This window comes from Mesoplodon bidens (assembly GCF_964165515.1).
Source record: "Mesoplodon bidens genome assembly, chromosome: 4".
NCBI lineage: Eukaryota > Metazoa > Chordata > Mammalia > Artiodactyla > Ziphiidae > Mesoplodon > Mesoplodon bidens.
In genome coordinates this window covers 101356401-101381445 of record NC_138160.1, presented here as the reverse complement: position 1 = coordinate 101381445, position 25045 = coordinate 101356401, and positions in this window count along the sequence as shown.

The following is a 25045-nucleotide window of genomic DNA, read 5'->3' as shown; positions in this document are numbered from 1 at the left end:
GAGCCTGGGCATCCTGAGCCTGTGCTCCACAACGGGAGAGGCCACAACAGTGAGAGGCCCGCGTACCACAAAAAAAAAAAAAAGTCCCTCCCTTCATACAACTTAAATCCCAATGTAAGTTAATTAATTACCTCATTAATTAGTAAGAAAATAAAATATTGTATATAATATGTTCTATGGTAAAAATGCTCTGAAGAAAAACAGTCCATGAATTAACCTTCAAATACAGTGGTTTTCATGCTGCTTTGAGATCTTTGGACTTAGCATGGAGATCCTTTTGGAACTGCTGGAGTGAAAGGCAATTCAGTCAGCCAACCTCCCCAACCTGGTTTAATTTACAACATTTGCTTTTATCTTTTACATAAAATGTTGCCACATAAAATTCCATCTGAACAAAGCACACCATACATGAAAATAAATTCAATAGATTTTTCAGGTTCTAAAACATTTCAGCTTTTCAAAGGGACAAATGGTGTTTCAGGTTATACACTACTATAGATGATTTATCCATGAAACTCATTTTGTATCTTATATTTCTGCTCTATAATTATAGGATGTATATAAGCAGCTAAGTTTATGGTGTTTCTAAAGATAATGGAGTGCCCTGTGTGCATCTGTCTGCATATAAATAATAGAATCATTAGGTGATTGAGAGAATGACTACATTTCAATGATGATTTACTTTTGTGCAATCCTGGTTAGTCATGTGGAAACAGGTTAGTATTCTCATTCTGAACCCAACACACTTTCATCACTAAGTGCTTGCTCATTTCAATTAACTTCTCTGTCACTAATCTGGAGGTACCGCATTAGAGGTATAAAATGCACACAAAACTTATTTGAAAGAGAGCAGATGTATTTGAAAGAGAGAAGCTGTCAGGGTTGAATGGCAACTTGAAACATAAGAGAAGATCCTTATTTAAGCTATGTCTAATTGAATCAGAACTGAGAACAGGTTCCATGATTGATGATAATGATATCAAGGATGGTGTTCTAAAGGTCATTAAGTGCCCAAAGTGTTCTAGGAGTCACGTGGTACATGTTGCATTGAAAGACAATATTTTTACCATCGGAGATTTTTACCTTCTGGAACTACATGAGAAAGATAACATAAGCATATATATATATTCAACAAAAATACACTCAAGTATCTTGTTATTTTGCAAAGATTAAATGGCTGGAAGTAGGATAATGAAAAAGAGAAGGACAGATAAAGGAAGAATGTTGGGTGTATACTTGGTAAACACATTTGGGAAATGGGAAGGGATAGTAATTCAAGTAGAGATAACAAAAACCTATTTAAAAACAAGTCAATCTATGTGCACAACAACACTGTATATCTCAAATTAAATACTCAGCTCAGCCCATGCATCACTGTCTTTCATTTGAATAAAGTAAACATTTAAAATGGTTTTGAATCAGTAGGAGAAACATCAGCATTTTTGCTCTATTTCATCAGTTTTTTGGAGGAGGTAAATTGCTGTTATTTTTCAAAAATGTTAACATAATCTAGTTAGATTCTTAAGATTTTAAAAGAAAGTTTGTATATGAAACAAGCACAAATACAGAGATGAGATCTTTCATTTGGAATACGTTTCATACATAAGCATGAAGTATTATTAATTTAAGGTGTGGAAGTAGTAATTATCTAAAATTTAGTCTGAAAAATATTGCCTTTATTTCTGACTTTTTAAAAACTGTAATTTTTAATAATATTCCATTTCTGTTGTTCCCAAGAGCACTGAACTGAATCACTGAATATTTCTGAACAATTTCAAAGGCGTAACAACACAGGGCTTGGGGGACGGGGTTTGGGGGGGTGGAATAGGACATGATAAAAAAGGAACGAAATTTAGCAACCATGTTATTTGGGTTTGTATTCCAAAGGGATACAGACAGAAGCCAGAGAGCTGATTTAAAATTCCAGAACTTCTCAGAAAGGTATTGCTAAAAAGGTATTTAGAAGATGTAACTCTTTTGACTTCCAAATTATTTGATCAATTCTGTGGCTATTCAATGACTGTACTTTCTCTAGAGCAGTTAATGTTCCTCAAGTGCAGTCCCCAGACCAGCAACATTAGCATCACTTGGGGACTTATTAGAAATGCAATTAGGCCCCATCCTAGAACCAATGAACCTACAACTCTGAGAGGCTGAGGCCAGCAATCTGTGTTTTTACAAGCCCTCAAAGCAATGCTAATGCATCCTTACATTTGAGAACTGCTCTACAACAGACTATGGACTGCAGCTCATTTTAGGAACACACACAAAAAATCTCTTGAAGAAACAACTCCCTCAGAAGTCTCTAAATTGATTCAAATCATTCTGAAAAATATGTCAGACCATCTCTAAATCCCCATAATATCTCATGTCTCAATCAACTCCATATTCACCTTGCTATTCAATTACAAACATTTCCTGGAAAATTGGTTAACTCACTCTTTTTTCCCTATCTTCCATAATACAATCAAGACCTTAAAGGTAGGCTTGAACATTGTAAGCTCTTTCATACACATACCTCCAAGTTTGATGGGGGAGGGGGTGGTTGAGGAGATACAAAAATTTAATAAGACATTCAGTGACATATTTTGGGGGGAAATGTGACACAACCTCTTTCTCTGAATTATGCAATATTAGAATGGCATTTCAGAACCTTACTTTTCAATTTCTATCAGTTACCCATTCAATAAAATGAGACCCAGTGCTGTGTAAAATATAATGTTCAAATCAAGCAATAATTGATTGAAATCTTTCTCCTTTTATTTTATTAATGAATTTATTTACTTATTTATTTTCGGCTGCCTTGGGTCTTCACTGCTGCACATGGGCTTTCTCTAGTTGCAGCGAATGGGGGCTACTCTTTGCTGCTGTGCACAGGCTTCTCACTGCGGTGGTTTCTCTTGTTGCGCAGCATGGGCTCTAGGCATGTGGGCTTCAGTAGTTGTGGTACACGGGCTTAGTGCCTCTGAGGCATGTGGGATCTTCCCGGACCAGGTCTCGAACCCATATTCCCTGCATTGGCAGGCGGATTCTTAACCACTGTGCCACCAGGGAAGTCCCTCTCCTTTTATTTTATGAGATATTACATTTTTATGAGAAGATTTGTTAGGTTAACACACAACCCCTTTCACATCTCTTGGGCAATGCTGATGGTAAATAATGGTGATGTGGGGATTTAGCTTTTTTTAGATTGTAATGGTATGGATGTAATGTTATGAGGGAAAATCGGAACTTTGTAGTGAATTCTTGCTTTCGCCAACGCTTCTATAGTCTGTGTCAGGGAGATTGGACTAAAACTATTTCAGTACTTTGAGTCAGGCAGTCTGTTTGAAGTTATTTTCCCTTTTGTGCTACATAACATAGGCTGAATAATAGATATGATGGCAGGGCTACCACTACACTGACAACACTACACTGACAGAGAGAGAATCAAGAAGGGAGATTACCAAGATTACACAGTCAAGTGTTTAGTGAAGGTATAAAATATAAGCTAATTTCTTAACATATATTCATAACTTGCATAAGACAAATATATTAATAAATGATAACTGTGTGTTATACTTTCATTGAGTTTTAGAATTAAATATTAAATCTCTAATGAGTTCTATTAAGTAATTAAATCTCATACTAATAGTGAAGGCTGTGGAGGGATGGTGAGTAGAATATCCTGAAGTTATTTTTTAGGCAAAAAATCCATTAATATACTGAAAAACAAACACCATGCTGAAATTAACTTGGGACAATCTTGAAGAAGTTTGGAAGTTCAAAGTTTGAATAGTGAATTTTGTACACTGAAAGTAGTAATTTCAGATTTTACGCTAAACAATGAAATCTCACAGAAATGAAAAATAGAAATGGCAGTCTTAAAATTTCCTTTGAATATAGGCAAGCCTCTTTCCCCCAAAGTTTTGTTTCTTCTTGATTTAACTGTGAATAGGTTAATTAGCAACTAGGCACCCACAGAAGTGTTGTTCTTCCATTAATTACATTTTCCTGATCGTGCAACTGTGCAGTCATCATAGCACCCTTGCCTCATTACATGAGGCCTCCTCATTTCCTCATCTCTGGGGCTCTGCATCATTGTAAATCAGTTGGGCTAGTTTTTTTAGATGAATCTCTACTAATATTCATTAAACATTCAAATAACATTTGAATGTCACGAGGATATATGAAAATTAAATTGTATTTTTAAAAAGGACCAACTGAGTAAATTTTGATTTATACAAGAAAATTCTCTACATATGCCTGCTAAATGTTTTTTTTTCAAGTAATAGATATTTCTAAAAATAGTCATACCCTCACCCTCTTGGAAAAAGAAAAGAATTTAGTTATTATGTGACCAAAAAGTGAAAGGCAGCATGGAACTTCCAACTTACAGAACATTTTAGTTCATAAATTTGGGTTCTAATCATATCTTATCAATTGTGTCTCAATGATTTATTTAATACATAATCACTATTCAGTTAATGATCACTAAGTATATAAATAGGTTTACTTTAAATGATAAAACTACAAAGGTATGCCCTTTAGAAGCTTGTAATTCAAACAAAAATATATCATATGCATTGATAAATTAGCATTATAACTGAAGGAGGGAAAAATATGTTTTTAAATAATTTACTTGAGGGTACTAAATGTGTTTTGATCCCCAATGGTTGGTGATTATGAGTTATTAACTAACCTTAGCTAAATCCTATTAGTTAATAAGTTGAAAGTTGATTGAGAGTAAATTTAACCATGATAATAATTATATGAAAGGAAAGGAAATTTAATATTTATAGAGTCCATACACTATGGCATATGCTGAGCGCTGGGCTATGAGCATTCCCATAATAGTGTTTATTTAATCCTTAACACTACTTTGTTCAGATAACTGCTGAGCCCACTTGATTGGGTAAATAGCTCCCCTTGACAGTAAAAGTTCTCCATAATCCTGACTTAAACTACTTTTTACCTCTAACATATGCTGCTGCCTCCAGTATAATTGTCCCACGACATAGTTACTACCATCTCCATGACTCAACACACGCAGTTTTCCCTCCTGGAATCACTGATTGCTCTCTTCCTCTGAACTACTTAAAATACCTTCTAGCCACTTAAGGGCCACTGCAGTCAACCCTTATCCCAATTAATTATTTTATACAAATTCACAAGGCATGTTAGTATTTCTACACAGTGACTGGTGACAATAATTTTCAACACTAGATTTCATTATCTAATACCAAATAGAAAAGATGGAATGAAATTATTTTTTATTCTGTACCTAACATCAGCTTTAAAAATGTAATAGAATTTATTTTCTTAGCAGTTTTAGGTTTACAGAAAAATAAGCAGATGGTACAGAGAATTCTTATAATACCACTTCTTCACCATTCAGTTTTCCCTGTTATTAATATCTTACATTAGTGAAGCACAGTTGTTGCAACTGATAAACCGGTATTGATATATTATTAATATTGATATATTATTTTTAACTAAAGTCCATAGTTTACAGTAGGATTCTCTCTTTGTGTTCTACACACAGTACTATAGATTTTGACAAATGTATAATATCATGTATCCACCATTACAGTATCACATAGAATAGTTTCACTGGCCTATAAATCCCCTGTGCTCCACATGTTCACCCTCCCCCTTACCTGAATCTCTGATATTATTATATGGTCTCTATAAGTTTGCCTTTTCCAGAATGCCACATAGTTGGAATCATACAGTATGTAGCTTTTTCCTACTGACTTCTTTAATTCAGCAATATGCATTTAAGATTTCTCCATGTCATTTCATGGCTTGATAGCTCATTTTAGTATTTCTGAATAATATTCCACTGTGTGGATGAACCACAGTTTGTTTATCCACTCACCTAATGAAGGACAGTTGGTTTATCCAATTTTTGGCAATTACAAATAAAGGTGCTGTAAACATTTGTGTGGAAGTTTTTGTGTGGCCATATTTTTTAAAGTCACCTGAGTAAATACCTGGGAGGGCTGGATCCTATGATAAAAGGATTATGATTAGTTTGTAGGAAGATTTCTGTCTTCCAAAATGACTGTTTGATTTTGCATTCTCATGAGCAGTGAACAAGAACTCTTGTTGTTCTAGATCCTCATCAGCATTTGGTACTGTCCGTTTTTTAGATTTTCACCATTCTAATAGATATAAAATGGTGCCTCATTGTTTTACTTTGCAATTTCCTAGTGAGCATCTTTCCATATGCTTATCTGCCATCTGTACATCTTCTTTAATGAGCTGTTTGTTTAGACCTTTTACCCTTTTTTATTAGTTTTAAGTGTTCTTTTTATATTTTGAATACATGTCCTTTATCAGATATTTTTGTAAATATTTTCTCTCAGTCTATGGCTGTCTTTTTATTCTCTTAAAAGAGTATTTAGCAAAACAAAAGTCTCTAACTTTAATGAAGTCCAGCATCAGTTGTTTTATTTCATGGAACGTATGCTAACACATATATATGGAATCTAAAAAAAAAAAAAAGGTTCTGAAGAACCTAGGGGTAGGACAGGAATAAAGTCGCAGAGGTAGAGGATGGACTTGAGGACATGGGGAGGGGGAAGGGTAAGCTGGGACGAAGTGAGAGAGCGGCATGGACATATATACACTACCCCATGTAAAATAGATAGCTAGTGGGACGCAGTTGCATAGCACAGGGAGATCAGGTCAGTGCTTCCCCTAGAAGGGTGGGATAGGGAGTGTGGTAGGGAGATGCAAGAGGGAGGAGATATGGGGATATATGTATATGTATAGCCGATTCACTTTGTTATAAAGCAGAAACTAACACACCACTGTAAAGCAATTATACTCCAATAAAAATGTTAAAAGAATAAAATAAAATAAATAAAATAAAAATAAAAACTCATCATCAAATTTAAGGCCACCTAGATATTACCTTGTTATCTTCTAATAATTTTAGAGTTTCACATTTACACTTACATGTATGATACATTTTGAGGTGCTTTTTGGTCAAAGATGTAAGATCTGTGTTTAGATTTTTTTTTCATGCAGATAGTGGATGTCCAGTTGATCTAGCATCTCTTGTTTAAAAGACTATTCTTTCTTTATCAAATTGCTGTTGCTTCTTTGTCAAAGAACAGTTGACTCTATTTGGTGGTTTTCTCTCTAGGTTCTTTACTGTTTTCCATTGATCTATCTACTCTTTAACCAATATCATGGTATCTTGATTACAGTAGCTTTATAGTAAGTCCTGAAGACAGATAATCTCACTCCTTTGATTTTGCCTTTCCATACAATCTTTAGACTCAGTTGGTCACTATTCACAAAATCACTTGCTGTGATTTTAATTGGGATGGTAGTGAATCAGTATATCAAGTTTGGAAAAACTGAGGTTTTAACAATATTGAGTCTTCCAAAACCTGAACTTGGAATCTCTCTCCATTTATTTAGATTTTCTTTGATTTCTTTCATCAGAGCTTTGTAGTTTTGTACAAATATATCTTCTACATACTTTGTTAGATAAATATCTAAACGTTTAACTTTTTAGTGCCAATATAAATGGTATTGTGTCTTTATTATCAAATTCTAACTCTTCATTACTGGTACACAGGAAAGCAATTGTCTTTTTTACATTTTGTATCCTATAAGCACGCTATATCCACTTATTATTCCAGAGTTTTTTTTGATAAATTCTTTGTATTCTCTACATAGATAATCATGTCATCTGCAAACAGTTTTATTTCATGTAACTCAATCTGTATAAACTTTATTTCTTGTCTTGTCTTATTCCATTGTCTTATTGCATTAGTTAGGACACCCAGTATGATGTTGAATGCATATGGTGAGAGGAGAAATCCTTGCCTTGGCCTCAGTCTTAGGGCCACAGCCCACTGTTTCTCATCATTAAGTATAATGTGAGCTGAAGTTTTTTCTTTGTACTGTTTTTGTAGTTGAAATGTTCTTTATCATGTTGAGTTTTGGCAAATGTTTTCTGTACCTATAAATACGACCATATGATTTTTCTTTTTTTGCCTGCTGATGTGATGCATTGCATTAGCTTTTTAACTAATGAATTTTTGAATGTTGGATTAGTTTTGGATTTCTGATTAATTCTAGCTAACATTTAGAGGAGAACTTATGTAAATTCTCTTCAACCTCTACCTGAAGACAGATGCAAAGGGAATTCTTCTCAATTCATTCTAAGGACTGTATTATCATCTTCTTAGTCTCAGAGCCTCAAAACCAAGCATTCTTCAAATCTCCCATCATTTTCCTGCTTCAACACTTCATGTAGCACGTTAGCAAATTCACTCAGCCCTCTTAAAGTCAATAGTCCTTTTCTTCTATCGCCAAATGTTACCACTCCCATCACCCTCTTTCCATTCTCTTTTCTTCTGTGATGTTCAGTCTTCTCAAAACTTTTGCAATGCCCACTTGGGGGTCCTCCTCCAGTTTCCTGCCTCCTGCAACAATCCTTTCAATATCAATGTAAAAATGCCTTAATGCACAATGCTAATCATGTCACTTCCTCTCTTAAAACATCTGTAAAATAGGAATAAAAGCCAGACTGATAGCCTGATAGTCATGTCTTTTTACAATCTAGGTATGAGTTCTATCTCTAAACCCTGCTAATTCTTCTGTCTAGAGAGACATTTTCCAACCACTCATTCAATCACTGTTTAATTAATACTAACTTTTCTAGGAACTTTTCTGACAGTGAATGCTTACATGAATGAATGAATAACAACAGTGGAAAGTAATATCACTTTCCTCAAAGACTTTGTATCCTCTTATGGCACATCTCCCCTTCTATTGTAAATTATATTTAAAAAAATAATACATTATTTCCTCTAGTAGTCTGTGAGAGTCTTTAGGTAGGTTAATTTTTGCTGTTACCAGTTACCATGCATAATTAGAGTAATCAGGGTTATTGTTAGAGCACAGTAATATAAATGTTTTATGTGCTGACTAGCCTTTTCAGTACTACTTCAGGTGTAGAGCTAGCTCCAAATCTTCTTTCAGGAGATCTCTCTCTCTCTCTTCCCTGGCCAACATAATCAAAGAATCAACCTTTCTCCCACCTCAATCCTGGCTACTTCCTATTCCATTCCCTTGCTTTATTCCCCTCATAGTCCTATCACTCCTTGTAACAATCAAATTTGTTTTCTTGCTTAATTTCTCTTTCTCCCACTTTAAACTGAAAGCCCTTTGAAAACATTGTCATGTATTCTACTGTTTCACACAGTGTCTGACACATAGTTGGCAGTCACTAACTATTGAATGAATGAATAACTGAATGGATATCTGCCTATGTGTTCTACTCTAGTCTAATTAGGAAATGGAAAATAATAAAAACAAGTGATGGAGAAGGCAACGTCTTAAACATGGTGAATGAAAGATGGTCCTTTAGTTATGGTTACCAAGGGGGGAGGGAGGTGGGATGAATTGGGAGATTGGAACCGACATATATACACTACTACATATAAAATAGATAACTAAGAGAACCTACTGTATGGCACAAGGAACTCTATTCAGTGCTCTGTGGTGACCTAAAAGGGAAGGAAATCTAAAAAAGAGTGGCTATGTGTATGTGTATACCTGATTCAGTTTGCTGTAAGGCAAGAAACTAACACAACATTGTACAGCAACTATACTCCAATAAAAATTAATTTTAAAAAATAATAAAAAAATAAAAAAGATGGTCCTGTAGTGAGGTACAGGTAGATTGAAGAGCTGTATTTACAAGGAAGGTAAATAGTCTCTAGGCATGACACACTGCATTGCTAACTATTTTCTAGGAAGCCAAAAAGCCCTAGAGGTGGCATGCTGTGGCATGGTACTCTTCATTTTACCTGCTGGTATCATCACTTCCCAGCTTAAGACATAATGTGAACAGCTACTGTTAACAAATAAAGTCCTGCTGAGGAAAACCAATTGGAAGTAAGCTGGCAAAGAAGATGACAACAATAACTAGGAATAAGGAATCTCAAGTACATTAGGGAAAGGGTTTGGAGGCTGTTTAACTCCCAGAAAAGGATTTATTACTAAAATCATAAAGTGATTCAACTGCCAGAATTGCTATTTCACAAGAAAAGCATAAACAATGCTAGACAACTTGTATTATCTAATTGAATCTAAACTGCTTAGTCTTACTTCCTTAAACTCCATATCCCAATAAACCAGTGGTCCTTAAATTTTGGTAGCATGTAAAGGAGCTTGTGAAAAATACATACATGTGTATATGAGTGTGTGTGTTTATGTACACGAATAGGTAAATATGGAGTAACTATACAGTTAAGATAGATACATAGGTATTTAAACCTCAATAAGTTACATACAGTCCGTTCTTATTATTTGTGGTACTCACATCCTATAAAGTCACAATAAACACTGAATTAGTGAATACAGAATTATTACTCGTAGGGGAATACAGGATTAGGCTCCAGTGAGCCTCTGGTCATATTTTCCTCAACTGATAATGCATAACCTTGCTTTGTGTGTGTTTCTATTTAAAGACATCTTATTTCATATATATTATTGGTTCTTTAACATTAAACTCATGGTCAACAGCACTATAACTCATACCTGAATGAAGCTTATCTAATACACATATTTCCTTCTTAAGGCACATCACAGCTTTTTTTATACTTGGAACACTAGACAGCATTTCAGCACTATATTTGGAACCCATTTTAAAAAACAAAATCACCAAAAAAAGCACAAAAATGTGAAAAATACGCCACTAAGTAGTCTGTGACATGCACACATATACAACATGAGAACCAAAAGAAGAAAGCAGAGTGATGCCTTGTTTGACCTCATCTGGGAATGTGTACATGGGGCCAACCCAAGTTTTCCTCCACTCTGTGCAGATGGATGTCCATGAATGATCACAAATGCACCATGAATATTGATTTGGCACTTACAAATAACTTTTACTAAGTAAGTGAATTCATAAAAAGAAAATCCACAAATAACAAGGTTGTGTGTGTGTGTGTGTGTGTGTGTGTGTGAATTCTGAGAGAGAAAGAATGAAAGATGTATTTGAAAGTTGACATATGTATAAAATAGGCAGCAGTAAAGTTCTTTTCCTGTAAATTTCTGTTATTGATGAATTAAATAAGCCTTGCTTTCAGTTTACATAGATCTATAACTGGTTTAAATTGACAAACTGTAAGTGAAAAGTATATGAAATTAAAATTACCTCCAAAATTACTCTACACCTCCAGGAATGGAAATGGGTGAAAATGATAATAATAACAAAAAATTTTATTTCTAGCACTGCCAAGAACCAATCCAACCATTGTCAGTCTTTAAAAATTTTCTTTTTCTTTAAGTTCTCATGTCACTGAATTTCTGCTTTTTCAATGCTTTGGATAGACTGTTATGACACATATTTCTAACTCAAGATGATAATTTTAGAAGCTGGACCAGAGTTGTTAGTCTAATAAAATCATAAGGTAAGGACTGAAACAAAAAGCCAGAAATAAGTTCATAATGTAGAAGATGAAGTAAAAGGGATAATTCTTTAATTATGAAATACAAAGCATTGGCCTAGTCTTTAATTTGAGTGGGTGATGGAAGTGAATTCTTTTAGCATTATAAATATGGAAGGAAAGAAGGGAGGCATCACTTATTTCACCATTGCAAATTAACTTCAAAATTATTTAGAAAAATAAAATGATATTCTGAAGTCACATATTAAAAAATGAAAAAAACTTTGGAAGGCAGCTTGGCAGTTTCTTACAAAACTAAACATACTCTTACCAATCTTGCAATTATGCTGCTTGGGATTTACCCAAAGGAGTTGAAAACATATGTCCACACAAAAACCTGCACATGGATGTTTATAGCAGCTTTATTCATAATTGGGTAAACTTGGAAGCAAACAAGATGCCCTTCAGTAGGTGAATGGATAAGCAAACTGTCGTTCATCTAGACAATGGAATATTACTCACTGCTAAGAAGAAATGAATTATCAAGTCTTGAAAAGACATGGAGGAAACAAATGCATAATGTTAAGTGAAAGAAGCCAATCTGAAAGGCTACATACTGCATGATTCCAACTAAATAACATTCTGGAAAAGGTAAAACTATGAAAACAAAAAAAGTCAGTGATTGCCAGGGTTGGGTCAGGGGAGAGGGATAAATAGGCAGAGCACAGAGGATTTTCACAGCAGTAGAAACACTCCATATGATACCATAATGAAGGATATGTCACTATACATTTGTCTAAACCTATAGAATATACAACACCAAGAGTAAATAGTAATGTAAACTATGAACTTTGGGTGATTATGATGTGTCAATGTAGATTCATAAATTGTAACAAATGTACCACTCTGGTGGGGGATGTTGATAATGAGGGAGGTTATGCCACTTGGGGGGCAGAGGGTATATAGGAAATCTCTGGAAACTTCCACTCAATTTTTCCGTGAACTTAAAACTGCTCTAAAGAAAGTCTTTAAAAATGTTTTTAATTAAAACAAATGAAGTGAGTGTTTCCAAATGAAGACATAATGGCAGTGGGAAATTAAATTATTTCATCAGGAATTAGTTAAGGGCTGTGTTTTTCTAGTGAGCTTACATAGATTCTCTAAAAAGAAATTAATTAATCGAGGAATTTAATTAATTCATCAAGTGGATAAAATTCAGTCACGTTATCCTCTTCAACAATTCATGACAATGCTTCTTACTACTGTGATAAATGTCACTTAGAGACTCAATCTCTGTTGCCATCCAACAGTGATCTTCACTTCACCAGGATCAGTAAACATCAGAAATAAAATGGTCCACCCAGGCTGACTTGTAATTAACCACTGAACTAATTCTAAATTGAATGCTTGTGCAAAAACCACACCACATAGGAGATGGTAGGGGAAAAAGCGAACATTATAAAACACAGACCTGATCTTACAATTCTTTGGCTCCTGTGTTATGAATTCAATACCTAAAGTAATTCTGCAGAAAAGAACAATGCCCGGAGCAGACGCAAACTACTGAAAATCTGATTTAGGATAGATCTTATTTTCAAAGAAATTTAAACACACGCTCATGCACATGTATTACTCCTTTGCCAACTTCAGAAATCTTCAGAGTCATGGGGGGAGGGGAGGGAGCTGTATTTAAAAAATAAAATTTGGAAAAACCTGAAATCAAATTTGAAGCACGGTAAACACTTACCAAGGTTAAAAAAATAAATAAATAAACTACTGCTACTACATCTTAATTTTAAAACAATATAATACTAATATGTATTGATTGCTCATAATATGTCAGGCATTATTCTAGGTACTTTACAAATAATTCGTTAATTATTTCTTAAAAATCATCAAATGTAGATATTATTAGTATGCCAGTTTTACAGATAAGGGAACTGAGGTTTAGAGAGGTTAGGTAACTTGCCTGTGGTCACAGGGCACGTAACTGTTAAGAGTCAGGAATTGAGCTCTAGAGAGTTACTCTCTTAACCATTACCTGGACTACAGAAATGTTCTCTGATGCACCATGGAGCAAAAAAAGTTTTCTTCTAATACTCTTAGGACATTCTACCCTCACTCTATGATCAGTTAACCCTTTCATTCTTTCCTACTCTCACCATTTTCTCCTCAACCCCTTCCTTTTTCCCTCTACCTCTTTTATCCTGATGACTTTCCAACTGTCCTCTTCCCTATCTTTCATAGGTGATTACAGGGAACTAAAATGCATTTTATCCCATAAATTAAATGATTTTGTGGTCCATATTATAATATTCAGTCTTTAAAAACCTATCAGGTAGTTAATTAGGTTTCTTGTTTTTTCTTAATAGGAGATATGATGAATTAGTGACCTTTGGTAGGAAAAGTTTCCATGGCCCTGTCCTATATATATCATAGTTACACATTAGATTGAGGTGAGAGCCAAGAGTAACAGATAATTAGCACCATCCTAGAGCCCACTACTGAATATACTCGTTTAATAAAATAAGTTGAAAACTGTAGCATTTAGGGCAAATTTGGCAGAAAGAAGTGTTTTGTTTGGTTCACACTATATTTAAACTCTTAAAAATTAGTTAGAAATGTTTACAAATCAAAAATTAGGTAAGAAAATCTGAATTTCTGGTTTCTCTTGATAAACTAAATCTGGCAGTGCTATGCCTGATTTTTCAGGGCAATAATCAGATGATGTTGAGTAACAATTTCTGTCTCCCTTAGACACGCTTAGGACTGTACAATTTTTTTGTTTCTACACATAGCCCAGTTCACTCATTTATACCTGCTGGCCCCTTTACACAGCTGATACCGCAGACCCCAGATCTTCAAATGCTCATAAGCTGCACCACCACCCCCTAGGGTGGAAGAGAATGTAAGAATTTTCTAATTTGGTTTGTAACTTTAAGTTTTTTACCAATTATTTCAAACTGGTTCCAAAATTGACCTAGTTTGGAAATTCACTAGTCCTTTTTTAAAGACTGAGAATTTAAATACATGACACTTAGGAACACTGAAATTGACATTCTTGTATAAAATAGGAAAATCCAGAAATCAGCGCAGAAGACACTGTGACTATGTCAAATCCAGAATAGACTTACTTCTTAAGAAATATCATTCTTAAATAATTAAAGTGAGTCAGTGAAGGACAATAATTATAATTTTTCCAATTTTTCTACAGGGGTAGAATTCTCTTTGTTTACCCCAATTATGTTTGTCTAAAAAACATAGTTGAATGGCAGCTTTCATATTTTGGAATGGGTAGAGCTTAGAGGTGATAACCCATGCAATTAGAAGGGAGGCTAATATTTTAATTAGATTGTATGGTAGAGATACATAAAAATAGCAAAATTTATGAGATTGCTTTTATTTATATTTTAGGTAGAATGATTAAGAAAACCTCAATTCACCTGACTTTGCACAGGGAGATACTATGGAGTTGTTGAAAAGATCCTGAAACCACCTATTTGGTGTGCCATTGCCCAGAATTTGGAGTTACGTTAATTAAGATGTGAAACATGATCAACTGTTAATTTTATCTTATTGGGAAAATTACACAAAACTTTCTGAGTCAAAGTTTCTTCATCTGTAATACTAGAGAAAACTCTAAACTAATATATATGTTTTTTGTAAGTATTTGCTAAAATAATAAACGCAAATCTCTTAGCACAATACACAGGCTACATAAGAAAATTTATTATATTTTGCAACTGTGCTTTCTATGCTTCTCACAACACAGACAGGTAATACACAAAAGGTGGAGAGGAGTGTAGAGGCAGAGAGTTTGCTCTCAACTTTCATTAATGTTATCTATTAGGGTTATCAGAGAAAAATATTAAAAATTAAAATCATGGCCATGAGGGGAAGTTACTGTGGCTTTTAGAACTTCTCATATAAAACAAAATGAAATTAAATAATTTAAAAAACTGTTGACATTTCCAATTAACCATGCATCTTCTGTGGTTTTTTAGAGAAACTACTGACTTCAGCATGCACCTTGCCCTAGGAGATTGGCATGGCCTAGCACTGGTTACTAAGAGTTTTTCTTTTTTTTTTTTAAATCAAATGGTTTGTGTTACAATTTTATTAATTAATTAATTTATTTATTTTTTGGCTGCATTGGGTCTTCGTTGCTGTGTGTGGGCTTTCTCTAGTTGAGGCGAGAGGGGGATACTCTTTGTTGTGGTATGCGGGCTTCTCACTGCAGTGGCTTTTCTTTGTTGCAGAGCACAGGCTCTAGGTGTGCGGGCTTCAGGAGTTGTGGCACATGGGCTCCAGAACGCAGGCTCAGTAGTTGTGGCCACACGGGCCTAGTTGCTCCATGGCACGTGGGATCTTCCTGGACCAGGGATTGAACCCGTGTCCCCTGCATTGGCAGGCCGATTCTTAACCACTACGCCACCAGGGAAGTCCCTAAGAGTTTTTCCTTTCTTTCATTTTCAACAGTATTTCACTACCAATGCTGCCTTTGATATCTTCTAAAATGCCTGCACCTCTATTTGTTGTTTGTATAATTCTTCACGTTCTTTCATTTCATACTAACCTTGTAGTAGGTGAGGTCATTCTTTCCTCCCTCAGTGCTGATTGAGTTTGCCTCAAGGCAATTACTTTTTCTACCTCATACCATCAGGGGACTTAGTTTTGCTAATGTCCCTGAATCTTTGAAGAGAGCCCAGAGTCCTGTAAGATGCCTCCCTGTGCAAGTAGATCTCAGTAGAGAGCAAAAGCCCCTTCTTTGGTCTTTTCTTCAAACATCCCCAGTTGCTGCTTGACCCACTGTTTCTCAATCTCATTTTCAAGGCTGTATGCTTTATATCATTGGCTTTACATGATACCAAAATATCTATTTTTCCAGTGCCTTAACTCTTAACACTCCACATTGCTTAGTCTCTTTTTAGAAACAAATCCTAAATAAGAGATGCTCCCATAGTCAGCTCTTATATTACTAAAATCAGTGCTGGGTGCTCCACGTGTGTTTGTGTATATATGTATACATATATATTATCTCTTTCAGTTTTTGCAACATCCCATTAGAAAAGATTTTACCTCCTTTAAGAGAAATAAGCTGAAACTAAAAAAGATTAAAGTATCAACCCAAGGTTATACACTCACCAAGTTGAAGAAGTGGAATTCAAAATCAAATCTGGCTACATTTTCCACTGCTTACACACATCATTGGTTCATCAATTTTAATGATGTGTGTTTTAAATTGGGACCCTGAGAAGCAGAGCCTGAGACAGTGATTTGAGTAAATGGATTTATTGAGGGAGTACTCTCAGTAGAAAAAGACTGAAGGATGGGGAATGAGTTGAATGAAGGAGTTAAATAAAGATCTATTCTTAGCTGGACTCTACCTGCAGCCTAAATCCCCTGGACAGGTTTGGAGCATTAATGAAGTCAGAGTTGGTTCCACCTTGAGGCAAGGGGACTGATATTTGCATCCCCAAGTCAGGCAGTCCTTGACTGTGGTTTATGGAGGGAGGAAGTACAATGAGAAATTAGCATCAAGTACCCACAGCACCTGGGGGATGGGTGCACTGACTATAGGGATTTGAGTGGGGCAGAGACAATGGACTCTCAAGAAGTCATAGTTAAAAGCAGTTCACTTACAAAGATAAGTTCATCTTACATCTTCCTTCTGCAACATGGATAAAAAGTCTCAATGTGAATTTACCCTAGAGTATGCAAAAAAAATTACACTTCTAAATTACACTTAGGAAACCAGGAAATAAATGTTACAAAGCTCCAAAATTGAAGTCATAGCAGAAATCCTTGTAAATTAGGAAGCGCTATTTTTTTTCTTACGATGGAAGAAACCAAGAATCAAATGGTTTAAATACCCTAAGATTGCACAGATTATATGTAGTAGAGCCAAGATTTGAGCCCAAACTCTATGACTCTAAAGTTATTTCTCATTACCAGTAGACTGTAGGTTTCCATTACAATAACATACTGAAAAATTAGCTTTTGAACTGGCTAAATAGAAATACTGATTTTTCTAGCTAAGATCAATATTTCAGACTATGGAAACAAAGCATAGCAGATTCATGTTATTTTATTTGTTTTCAAAATGGAATTTCAGAACATATATTAACTGTTTTCAATAATGCTGCAACTCCACATTTGAAATAATAGTTTAAATATTGTTTACTTTCTACACTTGTTAAAAACAAAATTGTTTATATTGTAGCTTCAGTGCCCATTTAGGTCTTCAGCTTGGTCTTGCTAATTATAAGCAAGTGAATTGTTATGAAAGGTAGAATGTATTCTGAGAAATATATTTTCTTTAGTGAAGAGAATCATGTTCTGGATAGTTAGATTCCAAATGACTTGGCAAGACAGAAAGCCAATGAAGGACAATAAATAGACGCCGTGGAAACATCTTCCTTAAACAGCCCAGTCTAAAACACTCATTCTTCAGACAATGTCAAGATTGGATTAACCTGGTTAGGAGTTTGCATTTTCTAAATGAAATTTTGTAGCTGAAGTGCCAAGGTTTTGTTTTTGTTTTTGTTTTTGTTTTTTTTTACCATGCTATTATCGTCTTGAGAAAAATGACAAGCAGACTATTCAATCTTTTATGGACATTTGATATGAAGTATAAACCATTCCCATAGGGGAACTACGTTTCTCCCAGACTCACCATTACTACATGCTAGCAACAGCAGAGTATTAAAAAGTAATCAAATAATAAAGGATACAAATTGCTGTCTCAATTGCTACCCTGCATAATCTTCAGTACTGAATATATTTCTTTTGAAATGTCAGAATCCTTAAATGAGACGATCTATGGAAAAACAACTCAAACCAAATTCAACACCCATTTATAATAAAAACCCTCCAGAAAATAGGCATAGAGAGAACCTACCTCAACATAATATAGGCCATATATGACAAACCCAAGTCAACATCACTCTCAATGGTGAAAAACTGAAACCATTTCCTCTAAGATAAGGAACAAGAAAAGGTTGTCAACTCTCACCACTTATTCAACGTAGTTTTGGTAGAAACAAACCAAATGGATGAACACAACTACTCCTCACCAACACATACATGCAACAAAGCCACAGTCAAATGAGTCTAAAGATAGTGAATAAATAACTATTATATCTTCAGGTATAGAACATTTTTGATGCTGAAAATTCCCTGAGTATCCTGAAAGGCAATAATCAGTTGTTGCGACTAAGGGACAGGTGAAGATGACAATTTTTTTTTAACATCTTTATTGGAGTATAATTGCTTTACAATGGTGTTAGTTTCTACTTTATAACAAAGTGAATCAGCTATACAAATACATATATCCCCATATCCCCTCCCTCTTGCATCTCCCTCCCACCCTCCCTATCCCACCTCTCTAGGTGGTCACAAAGCCCCGAGCTGATCTCCTTGTGCTATGTGGCTGCTTCCCACTAGCTATCAATTTTACATTTGGTAGTATATATAAGTCCATGTCACTCTCTCACCTCGTCCCAGCTTACAATTCCCCCTCCCCATGTCCTCAAGTCGATTCTCTACATCTGCATCTTTATACCTGTCCTGCCCCTAGGTTCTTCAGAACCAATTTTTTTTTTTAGATTCCATATATATGCATTAGCATATGGTATTTGTTTTTCTCTTTCTGACTTAACTTCACACTGTATGATAGACTCTAGGTCCATCTACTTCACAACAAATAACTCAATTTCATTTCTTTTTATGGCTGAGTAATATTCCATTGTATATATGTGCCATATCTTCTTTATCCATTCATCTATCGATGGACACCTAGGTGGGTTCCATGCCGTGGCTATTGTAAATAGAGGTGCAGTGAACATTGTGGTACATGACTCTTTTGGAATCATGGTTTTCTCAGGGTATGCCCAGTAGTGGGATTGCTGGGTCATATGGTAGTTCTATTTTTAGTTTTTTAAGGAACCTCCATACTGTTCTCCATAGTGGCTGTACCAATTCACATTCCCACCAGCAGTGCAAGAGTGTTCCTTTTCTCCACATCCTCTCCAGCATTTATTGTTTCTAGATTTTTTGGTGATGGCCATTCTGACTGGCGTGAGGTGATACTTCACTGTAGTTTTGAGTTGCATTTCTCTAATGATTAGTGATGTTGAACATCCTTTCATGTGTTTGTTGGCAATCTGTATATCTTCCTTGGAGAAATGTCTAGGTCTTCTGCCAATTTTTGGATTGGGTTGTCTGTATTTTTGATATTGAGTTGCATGAGCTGCTTGTAAATTTTGGAGATTAATCCTTTCTCAGTTGATTCATTAACAAATATTTTCTGCATTCTGAGGGTTGTCTTTTCATCTTGTTTATGGTTTCCTTTGCTGTGCAGAAGATTTTAAGTTTCATTAGGCACCATTTGTTTATTTTTGTTTTTATCTCTGTTTCTCTAGGAGGTGGGTGTAAAAGGATCTTGCTGTGATTTACATCATAGAGTGTTCTGCCTATGTTTTCCTTTAAGGTTTTTATAGTGTCTGGCCTTACATTTAGGTCTTTAATCCATTTTGAGTTTATTTTTTTGTATGGTGCTAGGGAGTGTTCTAATTTCATTTTTTTACATATAGCTGTCCAGTTTTCCCAGCACCACTTATTGAAGAGGCTGTCTTTTCTCCATTGTATATTCTTGCCTCCTTTATCAAAGATAAGGTAACCATATGTGCATGGGTTTACCTCTGGGCTTTCTATCCTGTTCCATTTATCTATATTTCTGTGTTTGTGCCAGTACCATATTGTTGATTACTGTAGCTTTGTAGTATAGTCTGAACTCCAGGAGCCTGATTCCTCCAGCTCCGTTGTTCTTTCTCAAGCTTGCTGTGGCTATTCGGGGTCTTTTGTGTTTCCATACAAATTGTGAAATTTTTTGTTCAGTCCTGTGAAAAATGGCATTATAGTTTGTTAGGGATTGCATTGAATCTGTAGATTGCTTTGGGTAGTATAGTCATTTTCACAATGTTGATTCTTCCAATCCAAGAACATGGTATATCTTTCCATCTGTTTGCATCATCTTTAATTCCTTTCATCAGTGTCTTATAGTTTTCTGCATACAGGTCTTTTGTCTCCTTAGGTAGGTTTATGCCTAGGTATTTTATTCTTTTTGTTGCAATGGTAAATAGGAGTGTTTCCTTAATTTCTCTCTCTCTCTCTCTCTTTTTTTTTTTTTTTTTTTGTGGTACACGGGCCTCTCACTGTTGTGGCCTCTCCCATTGCGGAGCACAGGCTCTGGACACAGGCTCAGCGGCCATGGCTCACGGGCCCAGCCACTCCACGGCATGTGGGATCTTCCCGGACTGGGGCACGAACCCGTGTCCCCTGCATCGGCAGGCAGACTCTCAACCACTGCGCCACCAGGGAAGCCCCAAATGGAATATGTTTGAATGAAATAGCTCTTTGACTAGTTAGGAAGCATTGATTAAACATAGCCTCTCTCTAAAGCTGAACTTTACGTGTATTTGTCAGGTTCGGATGTGATGTTCCCAGACCCCTTCTATATGTAGCTTTTGTTTGCTGGAGTTAATTTTCATACAAAACTAGATAAAACTAAAAGGAATAACAGAGTGTGATGCTTTTGACTCTATTTTATAAGAAGTCTGCATTGTTTCCAGAATTTTATTGTCTCTAAAAATGTAACATTGCCATACTAGAAGCCTTTTGATTCAAATCTCTTATGTGATGGTATTCTAATGAACTTGCAATGAAAGTAGAAAGCCAGAAGTCTCAATTATTAATTGTGCATTAAAAATTATCTACTTTTAACCATTTTCCCCAGCTTGTCTGCTTGATTTATGTTTTCCTTCCTTAGTCTCTTTTACCCTTCTTTCCTTTCTTTCTTCCCTCGTCCCTCCCTCCCCTCTCCCTCTCTCTTCTCTCTCCTGGCTTAAGAGAATCAAACACAAGCTTTGACTGAGCGATTTATGTTATTTTAGTATGATAAACTGGAATTCCTAAAATTCTGACTGCTTAAAATATTGTGTTTTTATATAACTCTACCTCATCTTGTTGAACTTATTTATTGGAAAAATACTATAACTATCTATTACTTGAAAAAAAGAGACTATACTAGGCCTATTTAGAATCTATACCAAGTATTTAAATGACTGTATATTTATTTGTGACTATAATCTTTTTTCCATTTCCTTAGGCAAAACCCTCAAAATATTAGTAAATCAAAATGCTCCTGTGAAAACATACTAATCAGTCATAAAACACATTATTCCACATAGTTTTCTCATAATGTGAAATAAAGTAAAATTTTTCAGATTATTTAATGCTAAGAGAATAGCATAATATAAAAAATTCAAATTCAATCAGTACTCATGAAAATGATAGAAAGTTTGTTGGAGAGTGTTTAAGTGACACATAAACTAAGTTATCTTGGGATAAATGTACCATAATAAATGAGAAATTTTAGTGAGTGAAGCAATGCAATTTGTGTAACATCTAAAAACTAAAGCATAGACTAAATTTATATGTAAATTGATAGCTAATCTAAACCTGAAGTTCATGCTCATAACTAGTCATTGTCCCTTTCATGCATCACTTATCTGATCCCACTGGATAAAAAAGCTCAGATAACTTTAAAATCAGTCCAGCAGGGCTCTGATTTGGGCATTAAAGAGTGTACAGCATGATTAAGGTTTTATCAAGTTAGATAACTACTTAAAAGTGCATTAGAACAATTCCATGAATTTATTCATCAAGTTGGCTGCATTATCAGAGTCTGTGTTCAGATCCTTTGGCCTCCATTATACAGAGACTGAAACTTTATTTTTCCATCACAAACTTACAATTCTTAAATGAATGTAAATTCCTCACTGTAACTTCATCTCTTTAGGATAGTAATATATTTTTCTGAAGCTTTTGACAAGAACAAAATCAGGAATTCCCATTAAGCACTAGCATTTAATGAGGATTTATTAAGGAATTTAATCTTGAATTAAGGTATAATTTATCTAGAATTTATTGAGAAACTTAGACAAAGTTGAAAGACAAATGTAATGACCTTAGGGATAGTTGTAATGCACAGACTGATTTATAAAGATTATATGTGATATTATTTTGGTATATATTATAAGAGAAATGACTTATAAAAAAAAGCTATGGAAGAGATATTACCTGTCAGAATAATGAGGGCACATGTGTCTCTGATTTTATTTTTTGCAGAAACATGTCCACTCACTGTTTATTTGAAATTTATAAGTTTCTCCTCTGTGTCAGTAATAATTTAATCACATTCACAGAAATTAATTACTTAAGGATCATTATAAAGAGAAGTGGGGAAGAGACGGGCAAGTTTAAAATGTCTTAACTATTAAGAAGTTATTTGAGGCTTTTCTTTTCATATGGACAATATCCATTGTCAAATTACACCCATGTTTCTTAAAAGAACAAGCTGAGAATAAAAGACATTATTAGTAACAACACAAAAACTGCTGTCTGAGATAAATGTAAATTCTTACAAATATATTGTATATTCTTTGAATGCCTGGTAAAATTGCAGACATTCTACTTTATTTGAAAGGTATTAAAAGACCAGTTTCTCAACCTTCATACTGCATTCAGCTGCTGGGCGGGCCTACTCATCTCCTCTAGGGAGCAACCTCCATACAGTCTGCTACATCCCTGCTTCCAGGTACCCATCACCTGAGAATGGCATATGACAGGTCTTTAACTTCTGAGTGTTGCTGCTGCCCCTTGTTAAGATCTCTGGCTCAGCAGTCTCTATCTTTAGTCCCATATAGTGCTGCTGGGTTTAAATTCCATTGCTTCTAGTGTCAAATATTATTTCCACATTACTCTCTTCAAATAAACCCTCATATTGAGCAATTGTTTCTTCACCTTTCTCTTATCTAAGAGCATAATGCTTCACGCTCAAGCTTTCTTTCTTTTTTTTTTTTTTTTTTGCATTACGTGGGCTTCTCACTGCTGTGGCCTCTCCCGTTGCGGAGCACAAGCCCAGCAGCCATGGCTCACGGGCCTAGCCACTCCGCGGCATGTGGGATCTTCCCGGACCGGGGCACGAACCCGTGTCCCCTGCATCGGCAGGCGGACTCTCAACCACTGTGCCACCAGGGAAGCCCACGCGCTCAAGCTTTCTTAAGGAACTTTTTTATATCAATAAAACATAGTACCAAATTTGCTAATTTTATAAGTTGAACATTATTAGTGAGATATCATCCATATTAAAAAAAAACTTCATATAGCAAATATTTTTCAAATTTATTGAGTTATAACTGACAGCTAAAACTGTAAGATAGTTTAAAACTTCCCAAAATTAAGTTAACAGCTCCATCACATTACGTATTCACGTTTATTTTTCTGGTGAGAACATTTAAGTTCTACCCTCATAGCAAATTGCAATTATGCGATATTTTCTACTATAGTCACCATGTTATGTATATCAGATACTCTGACCTTACTCATAATTGAAAGTTTGTACCCTTTTACCAACCTTTCCCCATTTTCCCCACAGGCCGTCTCCTGGCAACCACTATTCTACTCTCTATTTCTATGAGTGCAAGTGCAACTTTTTTTTTTTTTTTGGTTTTGTTTTGTATTGTTTTTTTAAATTCCACATATAAATGATACTATCTGTCTTTCTCTATCCGGCATATTTCACTTACCATAATGCCCTCAAGATTTATTCATATTATCACAAATGGAAGGATTTCCTTCTTTTTGTGGCTGAAGACTATTCCATTGTATTTATATACCACATTTTATCCATTCATCTGTCAGGGTACATTTAAGTTGTGTCTATGTCTTGGCTATTGTGAATAAAGCTGCAGTGAACATAGGAATGAAGATATCTCTTCAAAATAGTGCTTTCACTTACTTTGGATATATACCCAGAAGTGGGATTGCTGGGTTATATGGTAGTTCTATTTTTAATTTCTTGAGGAACTTGTCAACCATTTTCTATAGTGGCTGCACTAATTTACATTCCCACCTACAGTGCACCAAGGTTTTCTTTTGTCCACATACTCATGAGCATTTTTTATCTCATGTTCTTTTGATGACAGACATTCTAACAACTGTGAGGTAATATCTCATTGTTATTTTGATTTGCATTTCCCTGATGATTAGTGATGTTGAGCACCTTTTCATGTACCTGTTTGCAATTTGTGTGTCTTCTTTGGAAAAATGTCTATTCAGGTATTTTGTCCATTTTTTTAATTGGGTTATTTGGATTTTTGTTGTTGAATTATACAAGGTCCTTGTACATTTTAGATATTAAATTCTTATCAAATATATGATCTTCAAATATTTTCTCCCATTTCTGTAGGTTGCCTCTACATTTTGTTGATTGTTTCTTTTGCTGTGCAGAAGCTTTTTAGTTTAGGTAGTCCCAATTTTTGATTTTTGCTTTTGTTGCTTGTGCTTTTGGTGTCATCTACAAAATCATTGCCAAGACTGATATCAAGTAACTTTATCCTATGATTTTTTTCTAGGAGTTTTAGTTTTTGGTCTTACATTTAAGTCCTTACCAATTTGAGTTAATTTTTGTGCATGGTATAGGATAGGGGTCCAATTTTATTCTTTTGCATGTGAATATCAAGTTTTCCCAACAACATTTATTGAAGACACTATCCTTTCCCCACTGAGTTTTCTTGACT